The following is an 18,712-nucleotide window of genomic DNA, read 5'->3' as shown; positions in this document are numbered from 1 at the left end:
AATGCTAAGATCTGGCACAAGGAAAAGGGAAAGAACAAAACCCTTCAAATGTGCTGGTGCCCCTCTCACCAATTTGCGTCTTATAGAGCTAGTGAAAGGCATATCTTCTGGACCTTCCCATTGTGGACAATTATGCTTTACACAATATATCCACTCTAGCATTGCAATTTCCCTAAGTCTTAAAATCCCTTCATCAACACTAAGCCACGGAATATCAGGCATCTCCAAGTCATTTCCAGTAGGCCATCTTTTGATAAACACCTCAGCCAACCATTCAAACAAACTTTTGACACCTTTTTTAACTATGCGAGCTTCCGTATTAAACCTAGAATCTCTACTCAGAGGACCCATGTCAATAAACTCAGCCTGCTCTAGTCTTATGTTCCTTCCACCCTTATCCCACACCCTTAAAATCCATTCCCACACATATTCACCAGGTTTCTGCTTGAATGAATTAGCAAACTCATTAAGCTCCTTAGTAGTGTAGCGAATTTCCTCATGGACTACACTTTCTACCTCCCCTCTAGGAGCCTGTTTTGCTTTGAGTCTGGTTACAGGTCTAGAAGAAACTATTGGTGGGCCGTGAGCAGACTCTGCAAAATTAATTTCCTCATGTGGGGAAGGCATTATTTCAAGGGGTGGGGCTGAGGGTACTACTTCCTCAGGTGGGGCAAACCCTTGAGAATCTGAAGATTCAAAATTCTCAGCTTCAACATGGTCTTCCCACACATCCCCGTCCCATGTTGTAGGATCCCATTCTTTGCCAATTAGAGCCCTTACTTTAACTGTCGACACACTCTGAGGCTGAGACTTGAATTTTCGCTGTAGTTCAGCCAACCTTACAATGAGAGTTTCTGTTTGATTTTCTGCAACTTGAGCTCTATTGCTACAAGAGAGAAGATTCTCCTCAAGGACACACTTAGCAACTTTTAGATCATTTACTTGTGTCTGGAGCCTTTCGATTTTATCACACAACTCCTTCCTTTCATTCATCATTTTTTCCACAGATACTAAGAGCAGCCAGCCAGTAAAATCATTTTTCGATTTTTTTCCCCATCTTGTAGAAAGCTTTGTGCACTGAATCACCTAATTCATTAAGAAAATCAAGGGCATTAGCTTCTTTAAGTTCGGAATATAGTTTCAACCATGGGTCTTCAAAATTCTCTGAGCTCCCAGGAGGGAGAGAATCTGGAGAGGTTTCAATAGTTGAAAGTGCTGGTGGATCAACAAGCCAATTCCAGAATTTTAAAAGATTCATCCTTGTACTTCTGTTACTCTAGAACCACTCCTGGTACCAACTTCTGTATTAGTCAGGGTTCTCTAGAGTCACAGAACTTATGGATAGTCTCTAGATAGTAAAGGAATTTATTGATGACTTACAGTCGGCAGCCCAATTCCCAACAATTGTTCAGTCGCAGCTGTGAATGGAAGTCCAAGGATCTAGCAGTTACTCAGTCTCACGCAGCAAGCAGGCGAAGGAGCAAGGGCTCGAGCTAGACTCCCTTCTTCCAATGTCCTTATATTGTCTCCAGCAGAAGGTGTAGCCCAGATTAAAGGTGTGTTCCACCACACCTTTAATCCCAGATGAAAGGCATAGCCCAGATTAAAGGTGTGTTCCTTAAACTCGGAGATTCAATCTTCTGGAATCCATAGCCACTATGGCTCAAGATCTTCAAACCAAGATCCAGATAAGGATCCCCAAGCCTCCAGATAAGGGTCACTGGTGAGCCTTCCAATTCCGGATTGTAGTTCATTCCAAATATTGTCAAGTTGACAACCAGGAATAGCCACTACAGTAGTCTAACCTCTCCAAACCTGTGGGTCAAATGGGAGAAAACCAGCCTGTAGTTCCCAAGTCTGATTTCTCTGGGGAATTGTCAATGTCACTCAGGAGTTAAGAGGAGGCTCAGGCAACACTCCTGATTCCAGGAGAGCAGTTCTCCATCTGTGGAGCTGATACATTTGACTTTATAGAGGATGTCAGTGGAAAAATATTTATTACCGAAAACAAATTCTTAGAAACCAGACCTAAAATTCTAAAATTGAGAGATTTTACATAAACCTTATTGTGTAATGGTGGTAAGTAAAGAAAGACTCAAAGAGATTACAGGCTGGCTACCTAGGTATGCAGTGTGTGTGTGTGTGTATGGGGGTGTCTCCCAGGGCTGTTCATGGTTTTGGTTTTTTGTTTGTTTTGTTTCTTTTTATTTTATCTTGTGTGAGTGAGCTTCTTTGAAGACAGATTGCCAATGTGATATTCTTGGTAAATATAAGATCAATGCTTCTGTTTCTGGTGCTATACTTTTTCTCTTCTGGTCCCAGGTTCTGCTGCGGGAACCATGGATTACTGGATTACAGACATAGCCAAATCCAGGAACCGTACCATATACAACCACTCTAGCAAATGGCACAGAAATGGCATCATGAAACCAAAGTCACAAAGATATGAATCTCTTAAGGAATGTGTGTTTTGCCAAGAAGAACATGAAGGCCTGAAGAAGATGCAGGCCATCAAAACAAAGGCAGTGAGTGCACCTGCAGAGGTCATCAAATCCCTTGTGAAGCCTAAGGCCATCGAGCCCAAGATGCTGAAGGGCCCCAGTTGTAAACTCAGCCATCTGGCTTTCATCACTCACCCCATACTTGGGATGCAGATTTGAAGCTAATGGCAAAGGATGGATTGTAGGCTCTGCCAATCAAAGCCCAAGGTTCACACCAAAGCAGAGGACCCCAGCTCCAGCTAAGGGCCAGCTTCAGCTCCAGCTCAGGCTCCCAAAGGTGCCCAGGCCCCTGTGAAGGCCCCAAAGAAAAGGCTCCTGTCAGTGTGAAGACAGATGGACTGCTCTGACACACCTGCCTACACACTATTTGCAGATAACCAGTGACATATGCTGTCTTTACTAATAAACTTGAGGCAAGATTTTAGAAAAAGAACAATACCAATGGTGTTCTTGTTTCCCTCTGACTTTTACTTTAGATAGCCCACAATTCCTACAAATTTTCTCATTCTATATATTCGTGGCTGGGATAGTCCTTTCTTATAAGATTTGAATGTGCCAGTGAAATTAATGAAGGAGTCAAAAGAATTCCTAAAATGTTTTCTGTTTTGACCATATCTTTGTATATATAGGCTTAGCATGTGTGTGAACAGCTTGGCTTAATTTCAATGAAGCTATTTCAACAGCCAAAGTATTTGATAAATGTCTATAAAAAGATAGTAAAATATTTCTGAGTTTTCAATATTGAAGGTGATAGCTATTATAGTCTATATTTAAACTTATTTCATGAAAGGTAAAAATATGGTAAAATATTTTATTTGGGGTTAAACACTGACAAAAGAATGAAATTAAAAATATGAATCACAAATAATAAAAATATCTCTGTTTCATGAGGCTCACATGCTACCTACTATTCTAACATGGCTCCTGATAATAGTCTCTAATTTAAGTATGCAAGTAGGATGTAAAGAAAACTTGAAGACCATTTCTGCCTCCCATGTATCATATAGTATGAAGCTACTTATTTCTCTAGTATTCTGCTCTATACGTTCAATGGTTCTTTCTGTTATCAGTAATATAAATGCTCAACTTACGTTCAAATCCTCATTACTAGATTCAGCAATAGGGTACAGTTTTGCTTAAATTCACCAGTAATAGTAGTTTATAAGAAATGCAATATAACACACTACATAACAAACTAGGTCATAGAAGAATAGGCGTGTGTGCGGTGTTCGTGTCTTCCTGGTCCAAGAATGACTGGAAGCTTTAATGCGAGGATTCTAAGCTAGCTGCATTAGAATGACTGCTCCCTTTCAGCTCCATTGATTAATCAGTCCACCACTCGTGCTAAGCTGTGAATGAACAGGACAGCAATCAAAACTTTTTCGGTTTTGCTATAGAAACCTGCCTCAGTTTCACGATTAAGTTCACTGGTTTCTGTTTGGTTTTTGTGTTTGTGGATTTAGTTCTCATGGTTTTGATGATCGCCAAGAGATCTTGCCATGTAGCAATTTATCCTTTTATAAGGAGTAATTTTGACTCTTACACTTCAGAGCATAATAAGCAGGAGAGAGTCACTGAGCAAACGAGTTGGCCTGGGCTGTCTCTAAACACCTACACTTCAGACTGGCGATTATTGTTCTATACTCTGGCTGCCTCATAATAACTCTTCAGTGGTAAAAATCATATCCTTGAAAAGAAAATCTTCTGCTGGTTCAGTGGTGAAAGAGAAAGAAAAATAACATGTCGGAGACATACGTGGTTCTTAGCTAGAAAGTAATGACATTTGAAGAATGAAAACTTGTGTTAGAAATGGCTAAATTACAGAGAAGGCAAAAAGTGATCCATCTTTTTTTTTTCCCCCAGAAGCTCAGAGGAGAAAAAGAAAAAGATGAAGAGGTAAAGTACAGTGTACTTTGGGACTCAAGAAACGATTCTTCATGACTCTGTCATGGTAGGCATCCCATTATAGGTTTGTCATAAGCAGTAGAGCTTTACATCAAAAGGTGGGGAGGGAGAGGGGAAGGGGAGGGAGAGGAGGGGAAGGGGAAGAGGAGAGGACGGGCAGGGAGAGGGGAGGGGCAGGGAGAAGAAGAGGGAGAGGGAGAGGGAGAGGGAGAGAGGGAGAGGGAGAGGAGGGGAGGGGGGAAGGGGAGGAGGAGGGAGAGGGGAGGGAGAGCCTAGGGGAATGGGGAGGGAGAGGGAGAGAGAGCTGATTCCTAGTGTATACTACCACCTTTAGTTACTAATCACACACCTCAGCATTGGCTCATTAATTGTAACAAAGTTTCCCCTCCACTACAAGGTGTTCATGAGAAGGGGCTACAGAAGAAACTTGTATTTTCTGCTTCCCCACCCCCCCCCCCAACTACAATCCTAATTGCCTTAGAGGGGAAAGCCTCTTTTTAGTAAGCAGAATTGTGAAGTGTTCTCCTCTCTGCTCACAAGCTGTTCATCAATTGAGAAATAATATGTTCATGCGTGATACCTTTGTGTGGAAAACAGCCCAAAATACAGTATAGCACAAAGGTGAGTTGGGAAGGAACAGAAAGCCAGTGCACACGTTTCTACAGAGCAGCTAGTGAGTAGTCAGATAAACAGGTAAATTAAGAAGGGTTTGAGGAATGGTACCACTCTGGGAAACTAAATGGGGAGGGGACTTAGATGTATAACATTTTCAGAGTTAAAGAGGAACTTTTCATATGGTAAAGATCTAAGAAAGCATGATTTAAACTCTGGAAAGACAGAAGGCAGAGCATTTCCTCTGACAACATGCAGATAGGGCTAGTTCTTAGGGTCTTCTTCTTGAGTTGGCTTGAAGTACATTCCTTGTTCAAATAGGCTGACATGTCATCTCTGCCTGTATGTCGGCATATTTTGTCTTCACTGTAGTACATTTTGCTCAGTTGCATTATATGCAGAAGAATATAATACAATTTGGGATTGTTCTTATTTGAGTATTTGAGCGACTTTTGGTGTTGAATGTATAGAAATGACACACACTCATAGATCCAGGACTGTTAAGAATCTAAAGAAATCAATGAAAAAATTTCAGCAACAGTTATCTTCTTTGGAGAGGGGGGAATGGAAGAGTTCTGGAGGCAATTCATCAGAGGACTGAGAAGGTCGACTTTTCTTTGAAGGAACTGAAATTTGTTGCAACAGTAGAAGGAAAATGAAAGCTATGTTAATTTTCAGAATACATGTTTGAGAGGTGAAGCTAAATATATACGAACAACAGGAGGTAGCCTCCAAATGAACAAAGGAAAATATAACAGCAACTCCAGCGGGTAGCCTTTTGCTTCCTACAGAAATCAAAACAAGATTCCAGAGAGGCAGAGTCGTTTATAAATATAATAGCAGTATAGCAAACGAGGCACAAAACAAGTTTATAGCTTAAAAGTAATTAACCAGGTGCTATATAATTAATGACAACTGGTGTTTTCCAATCCCGTCATAGAACTTTCACAGACTACATACGTTACTGACAAAATGAGTCATCTACATCGCAATAACGTTAAAGGCATCATTTTTGAAAAGCGCCACATAAAATAAACACATGCCTTGAAAACTGGGTGGTTGCTAGGAAATAATGTCAAGCACAATCCTCTCCAGTTATGTCTGATTTTTTTTCCATTTTATATCTTCCTCAATCATTAGGACTTAACCCCTGCAGGAATTTACATGAGCATAGCTTTCATGCCTCTGCAAATATAAATTTTCCAGCGGTTCCATTCCGTCCTTAGAAGGCTCTGGGCAGCAGCGCTAAGAATTTTGGGCAGGGTCAGTTGTACTGGAAAAGGACAACACGGGGCGTCTTGACCATATGGGGGTTTAATACAGCACAGGGGAAGATGGGACTCGGTTGAGTCCCTGTGGAGATTTATCTTTTCTTCTCTTTCAGCGGGATGAATCAAGGGAGAAAGGGCTTAAGAGTAAGCCAAATCAAGTGCTTTGAGTTATTTTAAGAAGAAGCAATTCAGTGCAATAGTTGCCAAACCCAAAATGCCTGGACAGCCTGCTCAAAGAGCCAGCAGCAGGAAGAGAGGACAGGATGCCAGCAACTCTAGCCAAGGAGCACAGGGAGGGAGCAAGGGCAGCTTCCCTCCTTGAATTAGCATTTCAATGGTGCTGTTCACCAAGGGGCTGAGAATTCCAGAGAGGGTTCTCTCTGTGAGCTCCCAAGTTTTACTTTTCATTCATTGTACCCAACCAAAAGAGGTGCCCACAGAGCATTGACTGGATGAAACAAATTGGAGTGGATATAACTCAGAGAAAATTCCCGGTGGCATCTGGAATCTTCCTTCACTCCGTTACTGCATTTGTAGCCCCTGAGGCATCCTCTGTGGGATGGAACCAATTTTCCTGTCTGCAGATGAAACTAAGAAGTTTTGAGCTTTCCAATCTGTGTCAACAGGAGGAGGAAGAGCAAGAACCTGAAAGTCTGAGCCAGGAGCACTGAAGATGAGACCAAAGTTCCACTGCTAATTGACGCAGGAGGCTACCACATAAAATACTAACAAAGTGGGCTCCCATTGAAGAGTCTTGTGTATGGAAATCTAGATAAAACAAAGTCGATGTGGAAAAAAAATCTTCAGGCCTAGAGTGGGAAGAGATGCCGTGAGAATGATTTCCCAAGAGTCAGCCAAGAGTGGTGAAAATAAACTTGTAAAAGAAAATCTTAATGTCATCTAAATATACATGAAAAAAATCTGTGCCAGAGGCTAGCCCTCATGTGCAGCCTCTTGTTGGGTGACTTCATATTCATTGTCATGGCTACTAGTGGGTTGAAATTTTTATTCTGCCAGTCAGTCATTGATGATAGAATTTTAATGTCTAGCATCCAAACACAAGCGTCTTTCACCACAAATGAGATAGCAAATGAAAGATTCCTTCATTCACATTTTCTCGGATTCTTTAGGAACCAAAGAAATATTTCTGAGTTAAGTATTTTGAGTCAATGCCACTATCATTTTAGGAAGAAACTTACCAATGCATAATATTAACAACAACAACAACAACAACAATAACAACAAAAGTATACAGTGTCTGATGTAGAGAATGACAAGGTCATCATAAATAAAGTAAATGTGAAAATGAGCTTCTTCTAGCCAGTCCCTGCACATATGCAGACAACCAGACATGGGGATGAGAAAGTATCCCTGTTTCCAGGCCTTTGTTAGATGGAAAACTGTCAAGTGGTAGCAAAAGAAGGGAGTCTTTGATTGATGAATACACTCAAGTTCCATGATGTATTGTACCTGAGATAGCGCCATTTCTCATTTCCTGATGCACACTTGCCTTCGGGGAAAGGGAAATGAGCTTTCCCTTAACAACAGAACATTTTACTAGACCCAGGCAGCACAGTTGAAGAACATAGAATCCTGCTTCACACAGCCCACTCAGCCTCTGCGTCTAGTGACACTTAATAAGCAGACGCCTGCAGTTCGGTCTGCCCACACTTAGTGTCATTGTGGACTTACAACTTATATCCCTGTCTCATACAACTTATATCCCTGTCTCACACAGCCAGAGTTTTTCCACTATTCTCTGAACATATTCTAGTGAATGTATATTCAAAAAAGTGTAACCTTGAAATATTTTAGTGGAATCCTGCCCAGATCCCCTTTCACACTATGCCTCCCCTCCCCACCCCCCACCCCCCTAGACAGGGTTTCTCTGTGTAGCCCTGGCTGTCCTGGAACTCACTTTGTAGACCAGGCTGGCCTCGAACTCAGAAATCCACCTGCCTCTGCCTCCCAAGTGCTGGGATTAAAGGCGTGTACCTGGCTCACACTATGCCTTTAAGAAATTGAAGATGCAGCCTACATTGTTACTCATTCCTGAGCTTATTCTTGAGAGAATAGTTATAGTTTATATTTGACCCTCATGTTAATGCACTTGAGATCATCGGTCCAGTAGAGAAAACAAAGCTTTCTATTTCTACACGGCTGAACTGTTCTTCTAGAAGCATATTTGAAATGTGCAGGCCACTCCATTTGTCACCTGGGGTGTTGTGGCTGGAGTACTGAGGTACTTGTCGCCCAGTTCTCTTGTACTTTGTTCACGGAGTGGGATTTCCCTAGTGAGGATAATCTCACTAGGTGAAGAGAATAAGAAGAGGGTCAAATCATTTGGCTTCTCCTAGTTACCTTTCTTACTCATGCATTGACAGGAAGGGGCACCGACTAGCTGGAGGGCTGTGTAGGGTAGCTGTGCTCCTTTCAGACTTATATGGTTGAGTCACCATGCTGTACATTAATGCAGTGAGAAGTAAGTGCTAGCATTGAGAGGGGGTAGATCCTGAAACTGGAGAAGAGGAAAGAAAGTCTCTGTTGCATTTAGACTGCGCCTTAAAGGACACCAGACATGTTTTCTTTCCCTAAATGCTATTCTACCCTGCTCTTTTAAAACCCAGCTTGTCCCTCCAAGGTCCAGAGAAGCTCTCTGCCATCTGGCAAGGCATTGCTGGAGCCGTCCCAGTACCCGTCCCCGTTTTCCCTCCACTCTGAACTAGAAGTCACTAGAAGTGTGCTAGCACAAACATCTTTACTTGAATTACAGTTGTCTGATGTGTGACGAGCTCATCTAGACAGCTCTCGGTGTTCCGCATTCCTGATTGTTCCCTCACATGGCTCATATCATAGGTCCCCAGGGCAGGACTCTATGACAAATGAATAAATAGTTTCATCTGCCTTTCTCTGGCTTGTGGTTTCACTTGCCTATCCCTTCTTCAAAGGCATGGTCCAAGAAATTGTTCCACCAGTTCCAATATTTAGGGAAAGAAGTTTTACTTTATACTCAATGAAAATTGACTCGGAGCATGCTGATTTGTTGCAGAATTATATGGAACCCAGGAGGAAAACTCCAGGCAAAACCTTCCAGTCCTATTATTGTGTAGCTCCTTGTGAGCAGGAAAGACTGAAGCTGGGCTCTGCCATGATGGCCGACCTGATTTTATTGTGGAACTTGAGTTTTAGTTTGACTGTTAGCCTCTGACATATAATGACCCAATCTTGTTTCCCTTAGATAAAACAGCCTATAGAAAGCATTTATAGAAAGGTATTATGCATGTTCTCAAATGTCTATAAGGGAATAGGTACAATCACTGACATCCCTTAGATTAAATATATTCAAAGTTTCTTCACTATTGGTAAGGATATAAATCATACTGTAAGATTAATTTATTCTTAACTCCTCCAGGTCTAAATAAGGTATTAGAACAAAATGGTGTAGTTTCTTTAATAATTTCAAGGCCTACAGTAAATAAACAATTACTTTGGCAGAAAGTTGAGAGAATTCACAAAATGTTTTCTACAGATTGTAATTATTGACAAAATTATGCTAGAATAATGGAAATTAGGTATTGTAATCAGGACTTAAAACAAAATTTATAGTTTAAAGTTAGTCTTAACCTATCAAATCATCTATACATCACCTGTCCATACCAGTGTAAGCATGTGGATATGTGTTGCCTTGGTGTTTTGGGCAAACATTCAATTATTGACATTCCCTCAGCCTCAACTCTCTCTCTATCTATTATCATCACAGTCTATTGCTCCCTGGCTTTGGCCAGCTTTATAAACAACAGAGTCTCAGTTTAGACAGTGTGCACTTGCTGTTATTTCAGTTTTTTTGATACTAGAATGTGGGTTCATTGATTGGCATGTGCTTATTATACACACATGACCTAAAATGTCAGAGAAGTTGGTGACCATGGGGATACTTTTAGAAGAAAAATAAACAAACACATGGAAATACAGTGGGGGAGAACTGTGGAGTGAAATTTAAGCAAGCAAAGGCATGAGGAGATAGGGCAAGAGGAACGTGAGTGGGCTGATCCACCTCTTAAAGTTTGGCTTCAATAATGCCCAACCATAGAAAGCCAGGGTTTGGCATGGCAGAAAATTGAGGCTTGAGGAAGTAGTAAGGTTAGAATGGATGTATGATATGAAACTAGAGAACTCATGCCTGGACTATTTTTTCCAGAAATACTCAAAGTCATTTCATCCTAGCATCTGAGAGTATATTAGTGAGAGAACTATACCTTCTCAGAGACTCACAGTGGTAACTGTCCCCTTCAGGTCAAAGTCTAGAGAGATACATGCTACTGTGGTAGTAGCCAACCATACCAGTGAGCAAAAGGTAGATGGCATTTTATTATCATAGGTAAAGGTGACATGATTATCATAATAAGGCCAGACCATAGGCATCTGGTATTATTAGAAGCAATATTATAGAAAAAGTAACAATCATTTTATGATATTTGAACAAAAATCCTCAAGCAGAATTGTCCTTTCAAATGCTGCTTTGAAATGAATCAGTATTCTTTACTTTGAATCCAGATCTCAGTCAGTTCACAGGTCTATGGACTTAGAGCAAAGCTGGGAAAACTTGAAAGATTTCCATTATCCTTCCTTGACATCACTAAAAGCGAACTACAGGTTGTTCTGCATTTGTAAAAATATAATACATGGAATCTCTAAGGGTGATTGGACATAAGGTGTACTACCAGAGGAATGAAACAGGATCACAGCTAGTGACTATGTCAGGGGATCTAATATCGGGAGATCCGAAATGTGATCACAGCTCCTTCATTAAAATGTAGATGGATGGAAGCTGGGCAAAAATGATGTACTTCTATTCCAATCTCATTTCCATTATGTCCTTACACCAATCCTGGGGTTATTTTTCCTGGTCCTAAAGTGCTTAACTGGGCTCTATGTGACTATCAGATATTTGACTATTTACTTTATAGTAAAGATTTGCTAAAATTACAGAGAAGCATTCATAATTTGGGTTCCTGGAACAAAATGGATGTCACACAGAACAGGCAGAGGAAATATTACAGAGAACCAAAGTGATGCAATAGGGTTTTCTTCCTTCCTTGTCTGGTGATTATGCTGAGTGCATTGTGGCTAGTACCATCCATGCACAAGAGTACTTCCTGCCAAGTTATATAACTAATGCATCAAATTTTAAATGTCAGGAATGCAATTCATCATGCTGGTCTTCCCTACCCTGTCCCCCAACCCCAGGGTACATTCTTCATTATGATTTCCAGCCTACCTCTGAAGTAATACTTTCTTCATAATCTCCTCTCTTCATACTTGAGGTCTAACCAACCCCCAATTTTTATTGTGGTGTCATCTTTCTTGTCTCTGCCTTGATTAAATCAGTGGCATTGCAATCCTAGTTAGGTTTTGTTGTTGTTGTTGTTGTTGTTTTGTTTTTTTTTTGTTTTTGGTTTTTGGAGACAGGGTTTCTCTGTATAGCCCTGGCTATCCTGGAACTCATTTTGTAGACCAGGCTGGACTCGAACTCAGAAATCCACCTGCCTCTGCCTCCCAAGTGCTGGGATTAAAGGCGTGTGCCACCAAGCCCGGCCTCCTAGTTAGGTTTATTTTCTCTAAACTTAGCTATTGAAAAGGTTTTTAAGTGGCCACCTTGATACAGTGGGTGGTTATAAAATTTATTTCTTGGAAGCGTCAACACGACGCTATCACTCTCTGCTTTCAATGAATCATCAGCTCACAGCTACTTAGGTTCAAGTTTTCCCATGCTCCTTCTGACTCTCACTTGCCTTTAGAAATCTATCCTCGCCAATAAACCCTTCATAAACCCTACTTTGTTATAAACTTGGGCGATGCATTACAGTGGCAATTATAAAGAACCAAAGCCAAACAAATGTATGTTCCAGTCACAGCCTTCTGGCCCTTCGTGATGGTGGGGTCTTGGGATAAGTCCTTGTCACCTGTCCCTGAGGTTCATTTCTCATTGTGAAAAAGCCTATTATTAATACCTACCCTAAAACCTTCTAAGCTACAAAGTACGTGGTAATGTCTGATACCTAGTAGAAGAGAAATACATACTATTTTATACATCTCCTATTCTTCAACATATACCACACCTTCCAGAAAATAAAGATTTCCAAATCCCAGCTTGCCTGTTGGTCAGGATGCCATTTTAATTGATTTTGGTAAACTAGTTTCACATTGCCCTAGCTCCAAGTTTGTTGACCGTGTGCTTCACTAACATTATCCCATTTCTCTATGTATCCTTATCTATGAGTCCTCCTTTAGTCTTTCCCATCTCAGATTATTCTCTATTGTATTTGAACATTTCTAAAGTCTTGTTTATCATTTCCCAGGGGAGCCAGTGTGGCCATTAAAACGTAGAGTAACATATAATTAGGAAATTATTTTCTTTTAGCCATTGTACTAATGGGACACCTCAGAGGCACATTGTTCCAAGTTCAAGCTAAATTTTCATTTGCAAGTGGTTATCAACTAGAAATTGCTTCTGAGTTTGAGATGGTGGCTTGTGTCTACTTCTTTCAGCTGTAAGGTCCTATCTTGGGCAGACCTGCGAAGGCCCTGTGTAATGCTGCCCCTACTCCCAGTCTCTGTGAATTTCTATGTGAGTTGATCCTCTTGGCTCAGAAGGTTATTTTCTTGGTGTCCTCCATCTCCTACGCCTCTTACACGATCTCAGCCTTCTCTTCTGCTGGCTACTCTACTGCAGCAGAATGTCCCACTTCTAATCAAACTGCCTCAGAACTCTGGCAGACGAGAATGGAGTGCTAAGACCTGGCAAGGCTTCATTTCATTGCCTTTTCCCCAGGAAGGATGCCATGTAAAATAAAGTTAACTTTTATTCACGTCCTAATATTTATTTTGTTTTCTCTTCTTTTGCCAACAGCCATCATCCTTTCTTAATTATGAATTTAAACTATGAATGCATACAGTCTTCAATTTTTCTCTTCTGTTACAACTGTTCTAGTTTTAGCTGTTTCCTAGATGAAGAGACTCTTAATAACCCAGGATTCCTGGGTTATATTATATTTGCTTATAGCAGCATCTACCACAGGTACTTGGCAAAACTTAATTTTGGCTTTAACCCACCATAATGTTTTCATCACCTTTAGGCTAGAATTTACCAAGTGTGACTAGATCAGTTATATTATCTTCTTTACATTTCTTCTGAATAATTTCTTAGCTAGGAGGGAGTATAAGTCTTAGACTCCTGTTAAGCTGCGTGTTGCCTGGAGACAATGTCAAGTTATATCAGCTTGTCAGACTTTTGAAAGCCAATAGGGGAAATGATCATCTTAAAAGCCAAAAATAATGCATAAAGTAGGGACAAGAAGGTGAGAAGGCACAGACAATTGTCAAATGGTGCTTGAAAAACAAGAAACAAATCCTGAATAAAGATATCACAAAATTTATCAAAATAAAGTAGTTAATAGAGAACAATGTTATATGGAAGGGTAAGAAGTGCTTTAGCAAGAAGGAAGCAGGGAGGCTGAGTGTGGGTAAGGGTGGAAAACATGCTTGGTTCTCAGATGAGTTATGATCAGGTCTCTCAGAGTAGAGACCAGGAGACCAAAACTTAATAGTAGATGTGATACTCTAACATGGACCTATGTGTACATCACAAATGAAGAGTGGCTGATCTCTAAGCTGAATAGAGAGAAATTACAAAGTCATATAACCTACTTGTATTCCTGCAGAGTCCTCAAGATTGCACACAAGTGGCCAAGAGTAATGCCAAAGGCTCAAAGTAACTGAGGTTGAAATAAAAATGCATGGTCATCACGATTAGAGGCATAAAGTGGAAGCAGAGGTACAGAGATAGGAACAGTGGTATCAGGGAAACAGTGTGGGGCAAGATGAGACAGCTGAGGCCAGTGGGGACAGATTTACCTTGTAGATCATAGTGACAAGTGACCTTTCAGAATTTAACTGAGCCCTCAGACAGAATCGCAGAGAAGGGGAGAGAGAATTCTAAGAATTGGGTTTAGACTTTTCACTTGATCAAAAGCAATCTGGAATTGACAGCTTTTAAAATAAATTTTGGTCCTATCTTTAACGAACTGGGATCATCCCATCTCCTTTGGTTAGTGATTTGATTTGGGAATTGGCCTGAAACCAAGATCTAAAGTAATTGGGCTACAAATATTCTTTGAGCCAATATCATTGTCTCAGGGAAGATCACAAGATATGAGTTGATCAAATTAGGACATATATTCATGCATGTGTAGGGTTCCTATATTATTTGTTGCTGCTGAAAAATAAATAATTTTAAGTCCTGAAGGGGTAGACTTAAGCAAAATGAAAGGAGGTGTGTTGTGACCAAAGGAGGAAGGAGGGATGATGGAGAGATGAAAAAGAATGAGAGGGAAACACAAAGAATGAAGGAATAAGAAGGATGGACATTCTTAGTGGTAGCATTAAGGCCCTGATTTAAATTAAACTGAGTGTACATCTGGATTGAGCCTACAGAGAAAAATGTAATACACGATGCAATAAATACCACCATTATTTCTTCTAAGTTTATATTTTAGATATGCTTTTCTATAGTTTAGATAATATGATCAAATTATAGATTTTTGGAAAACAAAATTTCAAAGAGAACAAAATGTGACCCTCATGATCTTAGAAACCAAAAGCCCCTTTTGGATATATTTTGCTGTTTTTTTTATATTTGATTTTTTGCAGGGGAATTTATTATTTATTATTTTTATTATTTTACACATACTCTCCTACCGAGTTGCATCCCAATCCACAGAGCTATTTATCATATTTGTGATAAGATTACAATTTTTGTTCTTATCTTTTTTTATATAACATGTAATTTTAGGAATAATTTTATATTCTTAAATCCAAGGCTTGCTAGAAGAAAGATAGGCTTGAAAGCTTCCCCATTCAGGTGGTAATCTGGATTGCTTGCTAGTAGTTTGCTCAGGTGAGTCTGCAGTCATTGACATGCATGGCCATGGTGTAGGAGGGCCAGAAGGATATATCAAGTTGCTGACTGACCGTAGAGCTCTTCACAATGGTGCTCTGGAATCACTGGAGTTGGACCTTTGTGGAAGCAAAGGCATAAAAAGCGTAGCCTTTAATTGGTAATGCTTCTGTGTTTCTTGCCCAGAAAAGCCATTTCTTCACAGTAAGTGGCACCCTTAGTCCATATTAAAGAACTTATCTTCTTTGTCAGTGTTTTTTGGCTTCTTTCCCTGTCTATGTAACAACTCTACCATAAATGAATGACAAGAAGCCTCTATAGATGTTCCATGCCAAGCACTATCTAAGCAACTGATATACATTAACACCATATTTTCATGATGATCATATATAGTAAGTAGGTCTTATCATGATATAGTTAAACAATTTATTTTTCATAGAAGAACTCATTGACAAGTAGCTTGCCTGGTGTACAGCTAAGGGCTTATTCTCTTAACACTGTTACATATCTAACCTCTTACACCACACATAATTGAATTTGTCCTATATTACTACAACTTCATAACCAACAAATGTTATACTCCAAATATTCAAGTGGACATTTCTGAATATGTCATGTGATGTGAACTCCCATGGTGTTTCGCTGATACAGATTCATGCAGTGTTTTGCTGTGGCAAGATCCATGGGAAGACACATGATGTTTGGAGAGAGTATAAATAGAACTCAACAGACAGTGATGGTGCACTTGAATAGCTAGCCATGCAGTGTTTCATGGGTCTCCCATCTCTGTCTTCACTGATCCTCACTTAGCAGAGAATGTCTCCGGGCATCCCACCTGGTCCTGCTGATTCATGCTGATGTGGTGGAGGCTTGGCTGTTTCTGCTGGATCATGCCATCACTGCTGATGTGGTGGAGGCTTGGCTGTTTCTGCTGGATCATGCCATCACTGCTGATTCATGTTTAGTATCCTGACACTACTGAACTGGACTGCTTGTATCCTGACAGAGATTGGAATCACCCCAAGAACTACTTCTAAACAGGTCCACACCCCTTTGTCCTATTTACCATCTTTTTTCCCCTACCTTTGGATGGTGGGCTAGAAGCAGGGATTGGAACATTTGAGAACCCTTATTAAAAGTAGGGTTTTTTTTTTCTTTAATCTAGCCTACAATATATAGAACTCTCAGTCCTAAATGGGATGTCTAGCAAATCCATCGTCTCAGAGCTCAATGAATCATGAAGGAGGGATTGAATTGTAAAAGCCACAGGAGATGGTGGACACCAATTAAATAAGGTCCTCTAAATCAACATGATTAACACACATGAATTCACAGAAATTAGGGTTTGGGAACAGCATTGCACAGGGCCTTCAAAGGTCTGTACCAGGTGGGACATTACATCCTAAAGAAGGTGACACAAGCTACCATCCCTAACACAGAAGAAATGTTCAGTTGATAACCACTTGCAAATGAAAGTTTAGTTTGCTACAAGAGGGTCTCCTTGGGGAAACAAGCTACTCTTGAAGGTAGATTACATGCCCAGCAATAGATGGCCGACAGAAAATGAACTCATGTGTCACCTTTGGAGGTTCCTTATCTCATAATGCCATGTCAGGACTTTCCTCTTCTTTTCTTTTCTTTTCTTTTCTTTTCTTTTCTTTTCTTTTCTTTTCTTTTCTTTTCTTTTCTTTTCTTTTCTTTTCTTTTCTTTTCTTTTCTTTCCTTTCCTTTCCTTTCCTTTCCTTTTCTTTTCTTTTCTTTTCTTTTCTTTTCTTTTCTTTCCTTTCCTTTCCTTTCCTTTCCTTTCCTTTCCTTTCCTTTCCTTTCCTTTCCTTTCCTTTCCTTTCCTTTCCTTTCCTCTCCTCTCCTCTCCTCTCCTCTCCTCTCCTCTCCTCTCCTCTCCTCTCCTCTCCTCTCCTCTCCTCTCCTCTCCTCTCCTCTCCTCTCCTCTCCTCTCCTCTCCTCTCCTCTCCTCTCCTCTTCTCTTCTCTTCTCTTCTCTTCTCTTCTCTTCTCTTGTTTTCGTTTCTTTCTGTTTTTATTTTGTTTTTTTTTTTTGGCTTTTTTGTTTTTTGTTTTTTCTTTTTTTTAAATTAGATATTTTCTTCATTTACATTTCAAATGCTATCCCAAAAGTCCCCTCTTTCCTCCCCCGCCCTACTCCCCTACCCACTCACTCCCACTTCTTAGCCGTGGCTTTCCCCTGTACTGGGGCATATAAAGTTTGCTAGACCAAGGGGCCTGTCTTCCCAACGATGGCCGACTATGCCATCTTTTGCTACATATGCAGCTAGAGCCAGGAGCTCTGGGGGTACTGGTTAGTTCATATTGTTGTTCCACCTATAGGGTTGCAGACCCCTTCAGCTCTTGCTTACTTTCTCTAGCTCCTACATTGGGGGCCCTGTGTTCCATCCAATAGATGACTGTGAGCATCCATTTCTGTATTTGCCAGGCACTAGCAAAGCCTCACAGGAGAAGCTATATCACGGTCCTTTCAGCAAAATCTTGCTGGCATATGCAATAATGTCTGCGTTTGGTGGCTGATTATGGGATGGACCCCCAGGTGGGACAGTCTCTGGATGGTCCATCCTTTTGTCTTAGCTCCAAATTTTGTCTCTGTAACACCTTCCATGGATATTTTATTCCCTATTCTAGGGAGGAATGAAGTATCCACGGGTTGGTCTTCCTTCTTGATTTTCTTGTGTTTTGGAAATTGTACCTTGGGTATTCTAGGTTTCTGGGCTAATATCCACTTATCAGTGAGTGCATATCAAATGACTTCTTTTGTGATTGGGCTACCTCACTCAGGATGATATCCTCCAGATACATCCATTTGGCTAGGAATTTCAGAAATTCATTCTTTTTAATAGCTGAGTAGTACTCCATTATGTAAATGTACCACATTTTCTGTATCCATTCCTCTGTTGAGGGACATCTGGGTTCTTTCCAGCTTCTGGCTACTATAAATAGGGCTGCTATGAACATAGTGGAGCATGTGTCCTCATTACCAGTTGGAACATATTCTGGGTATATGCCCAGGAGAGGTATTGCTGGATCTACTGGTAGTACTATGTCCAGTTTTCTGAGGAACCACCAGACTGATTTCCAGAGTGGGATTTTTCCTTTTTATACTTATTTTTAATTGTATCTTCTTAAAACAAATCTTAATTTAATTTTATGTATAGGCATGTTTCTTCTTTCTTTTTACAATATGGGTCTTTTGTGTATATATTATGGCTTTCAGTGTAGTGATTTTTATTGGTTTCCTGAGTTCAGTAGTGCGTGTGTCTCTGTTTCTTATGCTTTCTCTTTCCTTTCCTTTTGTTTGTTGTTTGTCTGATTCTGAGGTCTTAGTTTTGTTTTACCTTGTTAAGTTAATTTTATTTTATTGTTATCGGTTAGAAGGCTGCTTGTTTTCTAATGAGTGACAGAAAGGAGGGATAAGATAGGAGGGAAGTGGCAGAAGAT

General features: G+C 40.3%; 1 protein-coding gene and 1 long non-coding RNA gene across 7 annotated transcripts in view; one reads left to right on the top strand and one right to left on the bottom strand.

Annotated features, from left to right (window-relative positions):
- The window catches only part of Kcnn2 (potassium intermediate/small conductance calcium-activated channel, subfamily N, member 2), a 417,138-nt gene that overhangs the window by 177,139 nt on the left and 221,287 nt on the right, over positions 1–18,712 (bottom strand). The gene's annotated exons all lie outside the window — the stretch shown is intronic.
- Positions 1–18,712, top strand: part of Gm31907 — an 80,029-nt gene that overhangs the window by 1,544 nt on the left and 59,773 nt on the right. For 4 of the 5 annotated variants that reach the window (XR_877375.1, XR_877378.1, XR_877377.1 and 1 more), the window contains exons 1-2: positions 1,726–2,525; positions 4,365–4,452. This is a non-coding gene — a long non-coding RNA (predicted gene, 31907). Of the gene's footprint in view, positions 1–1,725; positions 2,526–4,364; positions 4,453–18,712 lie in introns of those variants that run through there. The other variant, XR_877374.1, reaches the window with a different exon arrangement.

Source organism: Mus musculus, chromosome 18 (genome assembly GCF_000001635.26).
Source record: "Mus musculus strain C57BL/6J chromosome 18, GRCm38.p6 C57BL/6J".
Lineage (NCBI taxonomy): Eukaryota > Metazoa > Chordata > Mammalia > Rodentia > Muridae > Mus > Mus musculus.
Note: the sequence above shows the minus strand (reverse complement) of the source record. Positions and strands in the feature narration are given on the sequence as shown.